Source organism: Chiloscyllium plagiosum, unplaced genomic scaffold, assembly GCF_037043375.1.
Source record: "Chiloscyllium plagiosum isolate Xiang-an unplaced genomic scaffold, Cpla_swu_hap1 HiC_scaffold_31, whole genome shotgun sequence".
Lineage (NCBI taxonomy): Eukaryota > Metazoa > Chordata > Chondrichthyes > Orectolobiformes > Hemiscylliidae > Chiloscyllium > Chiloscyllium plagiosum.
This window is the reverse complement of record NW_028270169.1, coordinates 45,644,552-45,659,562: the sequence shown is the minus strand read 5'-3', so window position 1 is coordinate 45,659,562 and position 15,011 is coordinate 45,644,552. Positions and strand designations below refer to the sequence as shown.

The window sequence follows — 15,011 nt, the reverse complement described above, 5'->3', positions numbered from 1 at the left end:
CTAACCTACACAACACTGAACACAATGGGTAATAAGCATGGCCAATCCACATAACCTGCACATCTTTGGGCTGTGGGAGGAAACCGGAGCACCCATCAGACACCCACGCAGACATGATGACAGCGTGCAAACATCACATAGACAATTGCCTGGGGATGGAATCCAAACCCGGGTCCCTAGCGCTGTGAGGCAGCTGTGCTAACCACTGAGCCACCGTGTTGCCCCTTAACTTGATTGAATTTGTGTTCTTACAAACCCATCTACATTTTCTGTTTCCTCATTTTCCAAACTGTGAGTGAACTCCAGGGTCAAAAACTGGTGTAGCAATGGGAGGCCACTAGCTGCGAAACAAATACAACACAACCCAATGGCCGAAGGCTTCTCTGTCATACTCCTTCACCTCCAAACCCATCCCCATACAAACAGAGATTCAGGCAAATGCGTAGGAAATCCACTACTTTTAAGTTCCCCTCTGATGATGGGAACTTCATTAAGTGAGAATTTCACCTTGAGCTTAAATGTATCAATCGTTGCATCCTGACTGCATATACCTCCATTTTCTAAAACAAAGAGGTAACAAACATTGCAAACTACACCCTTATCTTAGTAAAAAGTCATAAGGAGAGAATAAACAGACCATAACGAAGAGGATGGGCACATAGATAAGAACCAGTCAGGAGACAGTGGGAGGTGACATCAATCACTATCCATCACCCTTTGTAGCTAATTACAGATTGATCATGCATTCCTTTAACAAATTAGCAATAAGCTTTGCCTCACCAGAATATAAAGATGTAAGTATAGAGTCACAAAATCATGCAGCATGGAAACAGACCCTTCGGTCCAACCAGTCCATGCCGACCATGTTCCCAAACTAAACTAGTCCCACCTACCTGCGGTTGGCTCATCTCCCTCCAAACCTTTCCTATTCACAAACTTATCCAAATGTCTTTTAAATGTAATGACTGTACCTGCATTCACCATTTTCTCTGGCAGCTCATTTGACACATGAACCAATCTCCAAGTAAAAAATGTTGTCCCTCATGACCTTTTCAAATCTTCCTCCTCTCACCTTAAAAATACGCTACCATGTGGCATTTTGAATCCGGCTACACTAGGGAAAAGACTCATGTCATTCACCTTATCAATGACCCTCAATATTTCAATAAGGTCACCCCTCAACGTCCTATGCTCCAGTGAAATGTGTCAGTCTTCATTCCTGGCAACATCCTGGTAGATGCTTTCTGAATCCTCTCCAGTTTAATAATATCCTTCCTGTAACAGGGCGACTAGACTGCACACAGTACTCCAGAAGAGGCCTCACCAATGCTCTGTACAACCTCAGAATGACGTCCTAATTCCTGTTTTCAAAGTCAGGGCAATGAAGGCAAGCATGTTAAACGTCTTCTTAACCACTATATATATCTGTGATGCAAATTTCAAAGAATTATGTAACTTGAACCCTTAGGTCTCTCTGTTCTACAACACTACCCAGGGCCTGACTACTAATTGTGTAAGTCCTGCCCTTGTTTGTATTACCAAAATGCAATACCTCACATTTGTCTGAATTAAACTTCATCTACCACTCCTCTGCCCATTGACTTAATTGATCAAGATCTTTTTGCAATCTTAGACAACCTTCTTCATCAACTACTATACCACTAATCTTGGAATTATCTGCAAACTTACTAATTATTCCATGGCTTGGAAAGTATTAATAACCAGCCACTTTCTAGATCTTACTACAATCTTTGCCTACAACTGATGTCTGATTTGTTGAGTCTTTTCCAAATTTTCTACTGTTATTTCAGTAAAGCCATAACAAACGACTGGGATTTAGCCATGTAACTAACAGGAATAAATTAAAGTTGAAGGCTTTCTGGGAGAATTAAACAATTAGCAAAGTGTCTCAAGGTAAATTAGCAATGGAGCAAAGGAAATGTCGCTTGAAATCAAAGAGACATGAGAGATCACAAAAGGCATGGTGAACATGGCAAATTTTGAAGCAGATTTTGAAAGTGGAGAGAGAACTAGAAAGTCAAAATAATTGATGAAGGAAACTTCACAGTAGAGTGGCAAAATGACTAAAAGCTCTACCACAAATGATACAGGAGAACTTCCCATTGTAGCAAGGTAGATAATCAATAATATAAGTATGACGTAAAGCTGAGGTTTTTGTTAAAGCAGAGTAGAGCAAGGCCAGGGGTATTTTGAAGAGGACACAGATATTTTTGAACTGAATAAAGAGGAAGATTGAGGGTGTAGAGAAACTTAGAGAGGAGACTTCAATAATTAGGAACTAATTGGGTGAATGCATGCCTGCCATTTAAAAGTGGGGTGGAAAAGATGAGTCAGAGTAGGTTTCTAGGGCTAGGAGGGGTTGCTGATAGTTGTAGGGCCATGAAGAAATTTCAAGACTAGGACAAGAATTTTGAGATACTGGAGGAATTGAAGGTAGCATACATCTAATTTGGTTCTAAGTTGTATTGATTTGTGTCGCTGTGGACTTTTTGGACCAAAAATGGTCTGTTTCCAGACTGTAGGGATTCAATGATTTGATCTATGATCCAAGAGGAGGCCCACTCTGTCAGGGCAGCCTCTGCTATATATTTTTTTAAAGGTGGGTGGCACAGTGGCTAGCATTGCTGTTTCACAGCACCAGGGATCCGGGTGACTGTCTGTGTGGAGTTTACACATTTCTCCCCATGTCTGCGTGGGTTTCCTCTGGGTGTTCTGGTTTCCTCCCATAATCCAAAGACATCCAGGTTAGATGAAGTGGCCATGCTAAATAGCACATAATGTTTAGGGATGTGTGGGTTAGGTGCATTAGTCAAGTAGAGTAATAGGGTAGAGGACTAGGTCTGGATGGATTAGTCTTCGGAGGGTTGATGTAGATTTGTTGGGCCAAAGTGGCCTATTTCCACATTGTAGGGATTCTATGATTTGAACTATGATTTTCTAATTTCAACTCGGCAGAGGCTAAAGTACACAATTGCACTGAATGCCACCTTGATCACTATCTAGTGAACATATTGGAAAGTAGGTTTGAGGTCGAATGGGGACAGGACTGATCTTGGACAGTATGTCGTCCATATTCAAAAGCCTGTCAGTACTCATTATTCAGGATCAAAGTGAAAGAGGGTCACTTGGACCAGAACTGAGTGTAGAAATAGAGTAGAAATTTATTGTCATGTGTACTTTTACATGAAAAATACAGTGAAAGGTTGATAAGCTGCCAAATCACAATGCTATATTAATGACAGAACCCATACATAATAATGAAAAAAAAGTAAGATTAGAACCAAGTTCATTATAGTTCAGTTAACGGCTCTTGGGATTGAGGAAAGCTGATTAAGGAATGATGGAACACCCAGAACACACAGCTGGGCTGAGACTGCCATTCCTTGATGAGAACACCACGCTGGACCACTTAAATATGAGGCCAGAAGCCTCCAACGAAGAATACTGTCATGCTGGGATGTGACTGCCAATCCTGGACAAGACTGCCACAATAGGCTATTGGAATACCTGGATGTCAATGCAAAAGAAGACTTCCACCTGGGACGAGACCTCCTCACCAGAACAAGACTGCCATTTTGGGACATTGCTGGAAGCTACCTCATCACTGGACTAGGAGAAGCCTTTTGCTGAAGCCAGTGAAAGAAGGCAAGATGAATCTTGGTAATAACTATAATAACTCAAGAATTTTTTAAAAAAATGTGTACTGGGGTGGAATTGTGGATGTGTGGAGTGATAATCATCAGTGTTTATTGAGTAGTAAAGACATCAGGAATTTAGGGAAGATAACTGGAACAAAGACCATGATGAAATCTAAATATTGGGTAAATATTGTACTGCATCATATACTCTGTTACTGAGCTTTGCTTCATGATTGATATAGCAACACGTGAAGAACCAGATGTATTAAAAACCTTGCAGATCGGTCCCAGCTAGTAATGTTATCACAATGCATTAACTGTGATTTATGAATAAGTGTTATGATTCTGACAGAGCAATCATATTGCTTAGTTTCTATGGGAAGCAGGTATTCTCAAGGGCCACTTTCAGCAATTCTGCTGTACATTCACTTTGGCATATGCCAACTGAGTGATCTATTCACAAACAAAGAGAAAAACATTTTAAACAAGACTGAGTTGTATTGGTGGACATAAGAAAACAAAGATTAGCATTTCATAACCACAAGATATCTCAAAATACTTTGCAACCAATGAAGTACTTTTGAAGTATAATCACTTTTGTAATGCAGGTAATGTAGCAAAACACATGGATGCTGAATGTATTACTGAATTGCCAGAGGCAGACTTTTTCACCTATTCCAGTGCTTATAAGATTTGCTTTTCAAATGAATTATAAGTATGAAGTTAAAAAAGCTACATGAGCTGGGAACATGATAAGAGATTCATTTTGTTGTTGCATTTGCCTGTAGTAAATGTCATCTGTCATTCCAGATGAAAGAAAAAAATAACGTACTTATTGTGCATAGTACCTTTCCTGATCTCAACGTGTCCTTATCCTTTACTGTCATTTCAGTACTTTTTGAATGCAGATAGATGAACAAATATGATTCCCAGTACTGTTGAGAAATGACAGCAAGGGGCAAGACTTGTAGGTTCCATCTGGGGCCCTTGGGTCCATGACTCATTAAAGCTTTAGTTCAAACATGGACAAAAGGGTGGAATTCAAGAGATGAAGTGAGTGTGATTACCTTTGATATCAAGGCAGCATTTAAAGTGTGGCTTAAAGTATTTCTAAAACAAAAGTTAATGGGAAGCAAAGGGAAATGTCTCCATTGGTTAGAGTCATACCTAGTACAAAAGGAAATACTTGTTGCTATGGTTGGAAGCTAATCATCTCAGCCCAGAACCCTATCCTGAGGAGCTCATACTGTAATTTGTTGGGCTCAACATCCTAATTATTTACCACCCAGCAGAAAGTCAGAAGTGGAAACATTTGCTGATGATTGCACAATATTTAGCACCATTTGCTACTCCTCAAGTTCATATGCAACAGTCATGGTTAAGACTGTTAAGTGGCAAGTAACATTTGTCCTACACAAATATCAAGCAATGGGCACTTCCAATAATGTACAAGTACCAGACAATGGCCATCTCCAATAAAGAGAATCTAACCATTTTTCTTTGTTATTGAACAAAATGGCAAGTAACTGACCTCCTACTCCCAAAGCTTGTCCACAAGATACGTGTGTGATGGCATATACTATATTTGTCTGAATTGCTACAATTCCAATAACAGTCAACAAGGTCTATGTCATCCAGAATAAACCAACCTGCTTGACTGGCATCCCATCCAGTTCTTATGCATTCATTTCTTCAACAACAACAACTAGTAATTTCCTTCAAGACACCCCATCCCTACATGGAACTACATCACTGTTCCTTCACTGTTAACTGGATCAAAAAAACTTGACCTTCTTTCCCACAGTGCTATGGGTGTACCAATACCAGGTGAGCTACTGTGGTTCAAGTTGGTGGTTCACCTTCTCAAACCCCATTAATGATGGACAACAATGCAAACCTTGCCAATCACATTAACATTCCCTGAAGGAATGAAAAGGCATAGGTTGGAAAATTATCGGGCAGTAGCCTGCAATTTGCCATTGTTATTTCCTGACTTATTTTTATAAGGAGTATCTGATCTCTAACCAGCTGTGTGAATTCCAATTGTTCAGAAGATGAGAAATGTCTGTTAAAATGAATGCCCTAAATTTGATTGGTAATAACTATTTGCAACTTTTGAGTCAAAGTCTTACAATACCTCTTGCAGCTATGGAAAGGACCCTTGATAGAAATCAGTCTTCAGAGTATTTTTCACTTTTTCGCAACATCACTTAAGTAGAATTTGTTGTTGAACAGCTAAATTGTGTTAGTCAAAGCAATTTTACAATCAGCAGCTGATTATTATGTAATTATGCCAATCTCTTCAAGGTATAATAGAGGGACTGCAATACAGACAAATTATACTGCTAATAAAGAGATTTACTTTACATTTTGAAATCAAATAGACTCATGTTCCTGTGCATGTCCTAATAGCCTGCAACTTCACTTGCTTGTCAATCAAACTGGAAGCAAGGGGCACACTGCTGATTACAGTGAGCGGGAATTAAAAATAATTAAGTAATTTTACTGGCCGAAAGCATCATTGTTCATATCAGTTGAAACAAAATTGAAAATAAGTAGTAATAAATATGTAGCACTTTTTTTAATCTTCAGTGCTTGAATGCTACAAACACTTGTGAAGTTTTTTAGGTGGGAAAAAAGCAATGCAATTGGATAGGATCACTTTTTCCTTCAAAATCTGGAACTTCCATTTACAATTAAGGGTAAAATGTTGCAAACATTAGCAATGTAGTGAGGACTGGATTATAAATTGAAATTTGATCAAAGATCTGTGGAGCTGAAATGCATTGTTTTATGCATATACCTATAAAATAGATTTTATTTTGTCCATGTTGCATATACAGTACTGTATAGAATAAATTCTCCTGTATTCAGAAGCAGAATATATTATAAATATTTCATTGCACAAACATATGGTCAAGGAGACATATAACAGTGAAGAAGAAACATTACAGTAAGGGGGTAAGCCAACTATGGTTAACCAGGGAAGTTAAGGAAAGCATCGGATTTTAAAAAAACATACAATGTGGCAAAGATTTGTGGTAAGTCAGAGGGATTGGGAAAATTTTAAAAACCAACACAAGACAACCAAAAAAGAAAGGAAACAGAAAATAAATTTTGAGGGTGAACTGCAAGTAATATCAAGACTGACAGCAAGAGCTTCTTCATAAAAAAGGAAGTGAGAAACCAAAGTCACCTGAGAGAATGAGGCTGGGGAAATAATAATGGGGAACCCTGAAATTGCAGAGGAGTTGAATAAATACTTTGCACCAGTCTTCACTGGTAGGAGACACTAATAGCATCCCAAAAATTATAAAAGAATCAACTGACAAAAGGAAACGAGGAAATAAGCACAATGACCAGCGCTAGAGAAAAACTGCTAAATAAACAAATTGGGCTAAAGGTTAAGGGAAGTATTACAGACTTAGTGGATACACTGGTCATATTTTTCCAGGACGCCTTAGATCTGGACATGTTCCAGAGGATTAGAAAACTGCCAACATAACAATGTTATTGTTAAGATAAGAAGACAAAAGCAGTTAGCAATTGGCCAGTTAGCTTAATGTATTTTGTTGGAAAATGTTAGATCTCTTAAAAAGGATGTAACAGCAAAGCATATAGAAATGCACAAAATGATGAAGCAAAGTCATATGGCTTCATGAAGAGGAAATCTGACAGGTTTACTAGAATTCTTTGAGGGATTAACAAAGGATACATACAGAGGAAACTGTGGACAAAACATATTTGGATTTTCAGAAGGCATTTGACAAGCTGCTATACATTAAGCTACTTAATAAGAACCAGGTATTAGATGTACTACTTTAGCATGCATTAAGGATTGGTTAAATAATGGAAGAGAATTGGGAAAAGGGGACATTTGCAGAATGGCAACTGTAACTAGTGGAGTACCATAAGGATTAGTGCTCAGGTCACAATTATTTACAAAATATATTAATGACTTGGATGAAGTAAGCAAAAAACTATAGCCAAGTTGGCAGATGATGCAAAATTGGTGGGAAAGCATGTGGTGAGGATGACACAAAGAATCGATAGAGGTATGTGAAAAAGTTAAGTGACTAAGCAAAAAATTGGCAGATGGAATATAATTTGGGGAATTATGACGTTATGCAATTTGGCAGGAAGAACAGAGAAACTGAATATTATTTACATGTAGAAAGACTTCGGAAAGCTACAGAACAGAGGAATTTGGGAGTCCTCATCAATTAATCCCAAAAAGCTAACATCAAAATTTAGCAGGTAATAGGGAAAGCAAAAATAATATTGGCATTTATTTCAAAGGAAATAGAGTATTAAAAATGGGAAGGTTTTGCTAAAACTATAAAAAGCACTAGTCAGGTGTCAGCTGGAATACTGTGAACAGTTTTGGGCCCCTTACCTAAGGAAAAATAAACTAGTATTGGAGATAGTCCAGAGAAGGTCACCAGGCTGATACAAGGTAAGTAGGGAATCTCTTATGAGGAGAGGTTGAGTAGATTGAGCCTGTACTCATTGGAATATAAAAGAATGAAAAGTGACCTAATGAAACATACAAGATTTTAGAGTGCTTGACTGGATAGATATAGAAAGATTGTCTCCCCAGAACCAGAGGGCATAATCACAGAGTTAAGGGTCACACAGTTAAGACAGGTGAGGATAAGCTTCTCCTCTCAGAGGATAGTGAATCTATAGAATTCTTTACCATAGAGCGCAGTCGAGGCTGGGTCATTAGGTTTACTCAAGGCTGAGGTGGATAGATTTTTAGTAAGTAAGAAAATCACAGATTATGGGAAAAGGCAGGAAAGTGGATTAAGAATTATTAAATCAGCTATGGTCTCATTGAATGGCTGAGTAGACTTGATGGGTTGCATAGCCTACTCAGCTCTTAAGATTATGGCTGATCTGATTTTAACCTTAACTCTATAGTCCTGCATAACCCTGACAATATTTCACCTTCTGGGTAATTAAGGATCTATCTACACCTGCCATTTGAGGAAGGGGATCCAAAGACACATAACCCTCTGAGACAAAATATGTTTTCTCATCTGTGTCTTAAACTCTAATCTTTTGTCTTATTTTATATTTGTATACTATAGGTTCTTTTGACATTTTTCTTTCCTGGAACAATGCACACATTGCACCAAACATAGAAATATGACTGACACTCCTTTTTTAAGTTTAATCTTAGTGGAATCAAATTTCTGTGAAATATATTCTTATTCAGCTATAGGTTTAAATGACAAAATTAATATATTAATTCAGAGATTGTGTGCAGGTACAACATATGGTTGGATGACAATGGAGTGAGAAATGTGACTGGAGGAGATGCCTTTGGCACCAAAAAGCACACAGATGCATGATTCAGGAAGCACAAAGCACTAGGGATACAGATTTATTTTCAAAACTGAAAACTAAATTGCAAAGACTAAATTAGCCTGCAGCTAAAATACAAACTGACACCAAAAGAATATTATTAGTCTGAAATATTGCACAAAAAAGCTCACAAGTTATTCCATCTTTTGTCCCAGAAAAATATCAATATAAAGCTCAAAAATAAACACTGCACTGGTGCCCAGATAAAATAATAAACAGTTGTTTTTGTATTATGTATTACACTAAAAGTGTAAATTAGATTTTTTTAAAATTTATGAAGTTATACACAATAAAATGTGGTGCCTATAAGGTTATCTTGCATGGCATGCAAATAAAGGAAGGTAAGTTTCATCAGGAAGGGGTAGGCAGGCAGAGAAAACCTGTTCAATGCAGCAATAAGGCAATTAGTGTGAACAAGCTTATTGAAATCTGTTGAGAGCTAGTTTGCTGTTGCTGAGGATACAATGTGTCAAGTAAAAAACAAAAACTGAAATTGCTGGAGATCGGATCAGCTATGATCTCATTGAAAGGTGGGAGCAGACTCGATGCACTTCATAGCCAGTCTGCTCCTATATCTGATGGTATTGTGGGTGTGCTATTTGATTTGATTCACCAGCCTTGGTCTGTTTGCAGACAATTAACTTGGCAGTTAACTGTCATAATCTGCTGTTTGGTTTCACTGGTGAACAAGTAATAGAATCACAATAATTTTTTCTGTGCTTTTAATGTTATTTATCTCAAATAAAATGTTCTATATTTGAAATGAAATAAAAATTCTCAGTTTCAGTCTTCATCTAAATGGTGCATTCTCCATGGCAGCACCTCTACCAACTAAAGTCCACTTGCCAACCAATCAGTAATTTCTTTTGAGACAAAAAGGAAAGGTGTTTTCATTTTACATTTGTATTTATTCCTAGTTTTCTTGAGTGCAACATGAAAATAATGCCTTTTTTCAGCAACACACTGTTTTGTTTAGATGTTTGATTCGTCCAACCATGTTCAAATGGTACATTACACAGACAGCTCTCTCAGGTGCAAAGATCTACTTCCACTTTTTACTCTGTCACCTCTAGATCATAAAAAATGCTTCAGCACAAAACTAATTAAAAAGCAATGAAAACTCTCAAACCTGTTATTTACGAATTCCTTCAACCCACTCAAGCTGTCAACTGCAGAATAACCAACTGATTATTTTATAATTCTGTGTCACATTGTTGAAACTTTAAGTCATGCTTATATTTAGGTTGTGGGAAGGGACATCATTCAACTTCTTTTTTGCATGATAGTATCAACTGCTGAAACAATAGCAGCTATTGTAAAATAGGGTTAGATAAGAATATAATCTGCAGTTTGGTTTCACTGTTGAACAAATAACAGAATCACGGTAATTCTTTCTCTGCGTCCAAAATAATTTATCTCAAGTAAAATGTTCTGTACTACTGTATATTTGAAATGGAAAGCAAATCCTAGATGGTTAGATTTACACCCCAATATTACTGATCCGGCAGGAGTGGAGTGGAAATGAGCAGAACCTGGCAATGTAAGGGATCCAGCGGTCAATTGATTTTAAGAGTATGGCAATATTTAAATTAAAGTCTTGTGTAATCCTACCAAAGACCCAGCTATGTTGCTTAACTGACCAGTGGGCAAGAACAGGAATTTGTGGCAGGATGCTGCAGTTAGGGCTCTGTGGAAGTGGTCTCAGCATTTGAGAAGGGATGAGATGTGGATGATGATGGGTGGGGGTGCAGTGTGGTACAGGAAGCCTTTAAAAGCAATTGCAAGAAACATGAAGAAGTGATTGGGGATGGATGTAGTGGCAGTGGGGTTTAGCTATTATCAGGGAATAAGGCACTCAATGTTTTCCACAAAAAGGTCTAGAATATAACTTTTTGAATGTCCTCTGGCTCAGATTTCAGCTCTGAGCTGGTTTACATGTTGGAAAGATGGGCACTGATATACATGTGAAAACTAACACTGTGTTTCTGGATAATGTCATTAAGAGGCAGAATGTAGATGAGAATCCTTGGAGAAACCAGAGTGGGTGTAAGAAATTGGCAACACTTTCAAGGACTTTAGAGAAGAAAAAAAGCTTGGAGATAGAAACATAGCTTGCAAGAACAGTGGTATCAAGCTTTGCTTTTCTGAAGAAAGGTGGCTTTGATAGCAGGTTTAAAGGAAAGAGGGACAATTTAATGGAGAGAAAAATTTATAATATTGGCTAATATGCGGATTTGGAGGAAAAGTTGGGTGATTAGATATAAGATTGAGGGAATAGGAAGTGGGTCTCATTGTGAAAGATGAACGCAGGGAGGATGTGAAGGGACCTAGGAAATAAACTAGAGAAAGATACAAGTTCAAATCTCTGGCAGGCAGGAGCATTATAGGATGTTTTACCAGGTCAACTAAAATCACCAAGGTCTGAATCCCTCAAATGCATTCTCTACATTTCTTGCAGCACCGAAGCCAAACGCACAAATTATACAAATTATTCTGCTTGTCTTTCTCAAGTTTCCCACAGAATTTGTTAGAACTGACTACACCATCCGACTGTAAGGTAATTTCTATGCTGTCCAATTCAAGAACCTTTCCTTTAAAATATTTGGAAATGACAGACTGAAAATGACAGTCAGCCACAGCTGCACCAACTGAAGTATTTGCTGCAATGTTCTTGCTTGGTTGCCCAAATCATATAAAATGGTAAAATCCAGATGTGCCTGTCCATTATCCTGGTCTTTATAATTATTACAATAGGCTTTACTCAAGCTAGCTTGTGTACTCAAAGTGAAACTTAAATCCACACATAACTGAGAGGCACCAACAACAAAAACATAAATATCGTAAAACGTTGAAGTGTAACAGTCTCATTGCATGGTTTCAGGGTTCTTTTTAAGATTCAGCATTTGAACATTTGCAGGCTGATGTTCTTGCTAGTCATAATGAAGCCATAAATGAAGAAACAGGGTGATCAACGCAATGCACAAAATAACATTCAGAATCTCAAACAGAACAACCACAAACTGCCAGACCATCTTGTATATGCAACCTAATTAAACTTCTAAATAGCAAAACAAAAGTATAAACAACTGTCTGGCACAGATTCTCGCATTGACAACATATGATTAATATTTGTCACAAAGTGCCAAGACTTAGTATTAACCTCAGACACCCAATTAAATAATATTTTTCTGACATGACTACAAACAATTTGTCTAATTCTAGAAGTAAAATTATACTGTAGCCACTGTATATCAGCCCTCTGTTATTTCTGTTTGAGTCAGTCTGCATTCATTGTGCTATGATAACTGTTTTATTTGGCCAATTTAAGTGACTAATATCCTTAATATTCCTATTCATGATTTGTATTTTCTCTCCTCAATTATAATGCTAAACAGCATCTTCTCAGCTAGATTCATTGGCACTGGAAAAACTTAGTGAGTAGATGTGACTCTCCAGTTACAATACTCAGTGAATCTAAAAATATTAAATTTGACCTTGGTATTGATTATATGGTAAAATAAGATTCATGCATATCATGAAAACATCATTGATCACATGATTCTGACATTAGTAAGAGTGAAGAGACCAGCCTAGAATGCACAATGTGAAGAGGTGTACTTGATACCCTATGCACAGAAATAAATAAAGAGCAAAAGTAAATAAAGGGAAAAGTATAATCTTAGCTTGACAGCATTATTGAAAGTTGGCAATATCTCCAGTGACAGACGGATACAGTGACTCTTAGGGGTAGTAACTTATTCCAAGAGAATTGGGAAACTATGACTGTGTGTCAATACCATTCAGTTAAACAAAGGAGTTGGAAGGGAAATCTATCCTAATTCACCTGCCAGTGACTGTTCAGCAAAATTTGCAACAGATTTTGTTTTGTGAAACTGGATTCTAGCAGATATCCTCAGACCAAGAGTCAAAATTATTGAATACATCATTGCATTATTCCATCTCCCATTTGGAATCTCCTTTGCACCAGAAATTTTCAAAAAGGAATGCATGGAAACTCAGAAGGGAAGCAGGGAACCATTTACCATATAGATGATGGTTAACAAAAGAACAAATATGACCAGAAGATCAGGGACTTGTTAGAGATTCGACAGGACATAAACCTTACAATAAGCAAGGAATGCCAATTCTTTACAATGATGATTACACACCTAGGGCACTTTATCCAAAAAGAAGGTTTCATGCTGGATCAAAGGAAGGCAAGTGCTATCATTGAATTTCAAACACTGAAGTGAATAAACGATGTGCAGTAGTATAAAACAAAGAACTATGGAACTCTGTTGCTCTGGCTATATATGCTGCTAGACCTACTGAGTTTCTTCAGCACTTCTGTTTTGTTTCAAATAATATGCTGTATTTGTTAGGCATAATAAATCAAGTAGGAAAGTCTATCTCCAACTTATCCAGTCTTACTCAACTCATAAGAGAGCTTTTGAAGAAAGGGCAGCAATAGTACTGGAGTCAAGAACAGCTTTTGAAAGGATTAAAGAGAAACAGTTTTCTAATGTTGTTTGAAGACATTACTGTCCAGGCGTATTCATCATAATATCTGCAGATGCATTGCCCGCAGAACTAGCTGCAGACCTTGCTCAAGTGCAAACTGGTGGAACAAAAAAAGCATCCATTTTATGTCAAGAACTTTGAAAACTTAACAGAAATATGCACTATAGACAAAGAAGCATTTGCAATTACATGGGATACAAAAGGTCTGTAGACTGCCTAATAGGACTGCATTTCCAGGTTCAAGCAGATTATAAGTATTTGATAACATTATCAGGATTCAAATAAACCTCAAAAATACCTCTACACAAAAATTCAGGCATAGGCTGATGAGGTGCAACAATGATATGGTGTATGTTCCTCACAAGATGCTCTCAAGAGCAGCTATGGATTGAACAGAAAAACAATATCTATTTCTCGTGAAATTAGGGTCTTATTCCACAGCTATAACCAACATTTTCCCAGCAACTGAGAGAAAATTCAGACAAATCTGTGCAGCGTTGAAGTCTAACAAAACTGTTTGTCAGGGTGGTCAAACCATGGTCCAGTAGACTAAGTGCTGTAAAACTACCATAAACAACAAGAACATTTGGCAATAGTGGGAGATTTATTCACGTATGATCATGGAATTGACATACCAAAGTTAGGTCTTACATAAATTCCACAGGAGAGAAGTAGATATTTTCAACTGTAGAACAAAAGCACAACAATCAATGTAGTGGCCAGGCATTTTGCAAGACATACAAAGTTACATAATTTGTGCCAAACGTTTGCCATTCACGTCAAGTGCCTTCAGGTCAATGATTTCATCAAGGATTACATCTAGGATTTAAGAAACTTCATTTTGGAGATAGGTTTCAATCAAATGACAAGTTCTCCATTTCATCCTCATTTGGGAACAGAAAGGTAGAAAGAGCCATCAAGATTGTGAAGTTTCTGATGCAAAAAACGTCCAGATTGGGAATTAGCTCTCCTCAGTTACAGAGCAACACCACTAAATAATGGGTATTCAATGGCAGAACCATTAATGAGGAAGGAAGATGAAATCAGACACATCAGTTTTAGTCAGAGCTTTGATCTTCTCAACCTGTGAGATTTGGACTTCAGAGAGGTGTGACTGTGATTAAAATGATAATGGTAATAATGATATTAAGGATTGCAAAGACTATGTAAGTACGGAGAAGCAGTCTATAGGAATAATGTAGACCAAGTAGAAAGAAGACGGAGGCACATGTGTGGTATAATGAGATTTATGTAAGTCATGAAGACAGAACTGATGACATAACCATGACATCATTAAGACAGTGAAAAAGAAGGGTCTTAGACACTACACTAGATTGTTGTATTTGACAAACTAAGACCATAAGATGCAGGAAGAGAAGTATGCCATTCAGTGGGCTGTGCCATTCAATGAGATTATGATTGATCTAATAATTCTCAACTCCACATTCCTGACGTTTCTTC

At 37.5% G+C, this 15,011-nt stretch overlaps 1 protein-coding gene across 4 annotated transcripts in view; it reads right to left on the bottom strand.

Moving 5' to 3' along the window:
- The window catches only part of tmem132e (transmembrane protein 132E), a 726,703-nt gene that overhangs the window by 157,017 nt on the left and 554,675 nt on the right, over window positions 1–15,011 (bottom strand). The window lies entirely within an intron of this gene.